The sequence below is a fragment of the Lagenorhynchus albirostris genome, chromosome 3, assembly GCF_949774975.1.
Source record: "Lagenorhynchus albirostris chromosome 3, mLagAlb1.1, whole genome shotgun sequence".
In the NCBI taxonomy this organism is placed as follows: domain Eukaryota; kingdom Metazoa; phylum Chordata; class Mammalia; order Artiodactyla; family Delphinidae; genus Lagenorhynchus; species Lagenorhynchus albirostris.
In genome coordinates this window covers 46,172,154-46,177,640 of record NC_083097.1, presented here as the reverse complement: position 1 = coordinate 46,177,640, position 5,487 = coordinate 46,172,154, and positions in this window count along the sequence as shown.

Sequence of the window (5,487 nt, the reverse complement as noted above, 5' to 3'; positions counted from 1 at the left end):
TTCTCTGAACTACAGAGGTCAACTTCATCCTGTCTCATGCCTATTTATTCCATTGGCATTGTCTTGAATGTAGAAACATCATTCTTAATGATATTCCAAATCGTGAGTAATATTAGCTAAATTGAAGATGAGTAAAATAGTTTCCTTATAGGCAACACAGCAGTCATTATGAGAATAACATCATGGTTACCAACCATTGCACATTGTGTTAGGGGGCAGGGTATAGGAGGGAGACGTTGGCTTTAGAGCCAAACAGACCAAGCTTGAATGCCAGCTCTGCTGCTTTCTTAACTGGGTAATTCCCTAACCTCCATTAGCAGATTCCCAGTCTGTAAGTAGAAAATAAAAATGTCTGCTTTAAAGGGCCAGTGTGCCCTTAAATGAAATATGTACATAAAAGTTGGCCTGCCTACCATCTCTTTAATAGCATTTTCTATACTTCCCTTAGGGTTTCACCAATTCTGTGATGCTTCTCTTGTAAGTTACATAGTGGTTAACTGTTATCATTGGAACCACTCTTGGTTACAGAATAGCACAATACAGCTCACCTATAAACAATTATCTTATAAGCAACTTGCACATAGAAAAACAGCGTCACCTTGACAAGGTGCCGGGTATGGTGATTAAGAGCTGGTTGTCTCTCCAGCTGCACTGCTGAGGTTGAAATGTCAACACTTTTACAGCTCCGAGACATTGGTCAAGCTACTTCACTTCAGACTGCCTTAGTTTTTTCATCTGTTAAATGGGAGGGTGTGAGGATTAAGTGTGTTAGCCATAGGTCATGCCTGGCATGTAGACAACACTAAAATTAATGTTACTTAGTAGTAATACATACTAGAATGTAAGCTCCATGTGGCAGCAATTTTTGTCTTTTTTACCACCTCTGCATTGCCAGTGCCTCGAAGGGTGTGTGGCATATAGTAGATGCTTGATGTATATGTATTGAATGAATGAACCGATCAGCCAATGTTTTTAGGCCCCTGACAAGAGTAAGGACACTCTACCCTCTTTCCGTGTATCATGGCACAGAGAGTAAAAGCTGAAGAGACGTCGGAGTTCGTCAGCTCAAACCCATCACCCAGCATTGAAAAGCCTGAAGACCACTCTAGCTCTTAAGTAGGTGAAGTCAATCTAATGCAAAAGACAGACATCCCAAGAGCAACAAATGTGTAAGCGACATTCCAAAAAGAAAGCCTGGGAGTGAACCTGAGAAAGAGGAACTCTGTGCTGGGCTAGAGGAACATACTCTGTAAGAACTAACGTGACCATGAATAAAACACTCGAATGCATTCATTAAGAGACTGTTTGTTAAATGCCAGTGATAAGCCTGGTCAGTGGCATGCTGGTAAATGTTAACAGCCAGTTCTCTGTGAAGACACCAAAAAAGCTTATTTGTAGTATTTGCTGATTTCTGTGGCAAAAATTCTCGCACCAGCCCACTTCAAGCCACAGAGGTCACTAAATATGCAGTTGGCGAGAGATGCAGAATGGCATATATAGGTACAATAGACGTAAATGACCTCAAGAACATAGATAATAGTAAAGTATAGTCAAATTATTAAGTGATGGGGCTTCCCTGGTGGCGCAGTGGTTGAGAGTCCGCCTGCCGATGCAGGGGACACGGGTTCGTGCCCCGGTCCGGGAAGATCCCACATGCCGCGGAGCGGCTGGGCCCATGAGCCATGGCCGCTGAGCCTGCGCGTCCGGAGCCTGTGCTCCGCAACGGGAGGGGCCACAACAGTGAGAGGCCCGCGTACCGCAAAAAAAAAAAAAAAAAAAAAAAAATTATTAAGTGATGAGTTTTGAATATTTAATACCATTCTTTTCAACATAATTTATTTAATTGTAAGTTTAAATAACTTAATTTTTATAGTCACTAGGTATAACAACTGACTTAGAAATACTCCTGAAAATGTAACAGTTCACTTTTGCCAACTAGTGTGGACGGTTCCAGCACAGCCCTGTGCCTGGTGCTTTATTAGCCACGTAAAAATATTGACCTTATATTGGGGATAAAATGAAGAGGAAAGTGGTTGGGGGATGGGTCTTTGCTCTCATAAAGCTTACTTTCTAGTGGAGGATAGCAGAAAATAAACAACAAAACGAAATAAAATAGGGACTGCAATGGGAGATTCTGCTTGGGGAACTCAAGGGAACCTTCATGGAGAAAATGTCAATATGTAAGTTGAAACATTTTCATTCCATACATCCATGGGTACATTTGCAGTCCTAGGCAGACAAGGCATCACTTAGATTGCATCAAGTTGATGAAACTATATGGGTATTGACCTCATTACTGACTGTGTTCTTGGTCAGATCAGACTCCAATCTCTTGAGTGAATTTGCCTTTGCTTCACCTTTATTGTAAAAATACACGGAAATATAAGGAGATGGAAGAGAAGGAGCGATTTACACAATCCAAGAAGCTATACTAGATTCACACACAAAAAAGAAAAAGGAATCCAAACATAACAACAAAGATAGTCATCAAATCACAAGAGAACAGGGCTTCCCTGGTGGCGCAGTGGTTGGGAGTCCGCCTGTCGATGCAGGGGACACGGGTTCGTGCCTCGGTCCGGGAGGATCCCGCATGCCGCAGAGCAGCTGGGCCCATGAGCCATGGCCGCTGAGCCTGCGCGTCCGGAGCCTGTGCTCCGCAATGGGAGAGGCCACAACAGTGAGAGGACCGCGTACTGCAAAAAAAAAAAAAAAAAATCACAAGAGAACAAAAGAAGAAGAAAGGAACAAAAAAGACCTACGAAAACAACCCCAAAACAATATACAAATGGCAATAAGAACATGCATTCAATAACCACTTTAAATGTAAATGGACTAAATGCCCAATCAAAAGACATTAAGTGGCTGAATGGAGAGAGTGTTTTTGTTTTTTTTTTTTTTTGCTGTTGTGACATGTGAGTTGTGACATGTGAGCTCTCTAGTTGAGGCGTGCGTGCTTAGTTGACCTGCGGCATGTGAGATCTTTGTTCCCCAACCAGGGATTGAACCCAAGTCCCCTGCATTGGAAGGCAGATTCTTAACCACTGGACCACCAGGGAAGTCTCAGTGTGATGAATTTTTGATCTTCAAAACTAATCATACAAATGTAAAATCTTGGATTAGAAGGAAAGCTAGCCACACCAAACTTTTCTCTAACACATACATTTTTTGGATGGTACCTTTAAGTATTAAGCTTCTAATGCTTGTTGCTTGATCCCTCTTGGCAATTAACTTGTCTTTAATTGATTTGTGGACTATCTACTGAAAATTGTTATGAGTAACAGAATGTAATGGCAGAATTTGTTTATATAGAATAACAAAGTAGATTGGCTGGGAGGAGAGGTTTAACTCTGTAAAGTATCCATGGTTTTCAGAGATTTTTCTTTTTACATATGGCAGTGTTGAGATAGAGAATGAAAAACTGGCTGAATCTGATTAGTGTTCTCATCCAAAGGGAAGGTTGATGTCCTATTTAAGAATCACATTAGCTTGATGACATAAATACATTCTCTAGTGAAAGGGTGGTCACTTTAGGGGAGAGAAAAACATAAGAAGAAAATCCTTCTGCCATCTTTGGGTTGTACTTTACTAAAAGCTCTCATCTGTGGGTTCCACAAAGTATCACTGCCCTGGTATCAGATGAACTACAAGAGGAAAACATTTTATCACTCACATTACCATTTTATTTTTATAATATTACTGTTTCCTAGAAAATGACTAGATATTTCCCTGCCATAGCTTTCCTTAGCTCTTTGTCATAAACTTCAAAATGTCTTGAGCAAAGTTGCCAGTGGTACTGCTGCCAGTGGGCATGGTTTTGCCCTGTCTTCCCTTGTCAAGGATAAGAATGACCCTTACAACTTCTGTTGTATGTGCTGCTTTCCTAAGCATTGGCTGAGATACTTAGGGACAAGAAACATCAGGTTTCTCCCGCTAAAGAAATCCATGTGAGCTGAGGCAACAGAAACATCGGGAATATATGACTTGCAGAAATGCCAAGAAAGGGGAAGAAGAAGTTATTGGCTGGGGAGACAATATCTTGTGTTTTGGAATGAACTTAAAAGGCTTAATGTTTATGTTAGCCCTCTATGACTTAAAAAAAAAAGTATCTTGCCTTCCCAGTGTTGGTTAAAAAGGGAGAGGCTCTCTTTCTATGTCCAGTTATTTCTATGTAACCCTTAGCACTCTGTGAGATTCTAATTGGTTATTATAGGTGTGAATGTGCTACTAGGTGAGAAAAAAAAATGCTTAACCAATTTTACTCATATAACCAGTAGTCAGCTCCCAAGGATACCCCTTCATGCCTCCCTCCAGTCACTCTAATTCCAAAGATAAGCACTATATTAACTTCCAAGAGCATAGATTTGTTTTGCCAGTTTTGTGCTTTTATGAATGGAATTATACAATACAATCTCTTCTGATTTGGCTTCTTTTGGTCAACAATGTGCTAGTGAGATTCATCCATATTCTTTTGTGTGGTTATAGATTGCTCATTCTCATTGTGATAGTATCGCATTGAGTAAATTTACTGCCAATTACTATTGTTGGTGGATACTTGGGTATTCCAGTTTGAGGCAACTATGAATGGAGCTGCTCTGAACATTTTAGGATATGTCACTTGTTGAACAAATTTGCATGTAGTATGTGTAAGTTTGTGTGCATACACATAAGTTCGGTATATCTCAAGGAGTAGAATTTTGGGGTTGTAGGTTATGTGTATGTTTTCAGATATTGCCAAATAGATTTCCAAAGTGACGGTACCCTTTATATAATCCCCAAAGCAGTGTTCCAGTTTTCCACATCATCACCAATGAGGTATTCCACTTTCAATGACAGCATCTTAATACATGATTACTTAGCAAGAGCAATGTTGTCTAATACCTTTTATTTACAGAGATGGACCTTCTGACCGATTGGACCCGTTTTTCCAGGAATGATATGGGTAATAGTGAGATATTCACACTGTATTTCTCCTAATGAAGAATAACACATAACTGTGAAATAACTGACTATAGTAGGAAATTTGGCCTGTTGTGCAGAAATAGAACTTTCCCTCTCTTTGACCCATATTTAGTTTAAGTCTATGATCTTATTCTTACACTTTATCCATATACATTTGTCAGCCCAGTAATAATCGTTGTTATCAAAATCAGTTAGTGATCTTCTATTTTAAAATTTCCGTCTCCTGTTTTTTATTTCTAGTTATGCATCTTGTGCTGAGTTTAAGTCAGGTTTTCTCTCCCATAAATTATTTCTTGGAAAAGTTGTCTTGAATGTTTCCTAAGTGAACTTAACCTGTTTAAACATGCTAGTACATAGGCAATGGAAGTCAAGAAACAATAAATTTGTATTGCTTTTTTCAAAGATTTTTTTCAACTCATGCACTTAAAGCAGTTTTTTTTCTTTTCTTCTCTTTCCTCTTTCTTTGTCATTATTATTTTTTTAATGTCGAGATTCTGCTGACATATAAAATCCTGTTTTGCCTCTAAA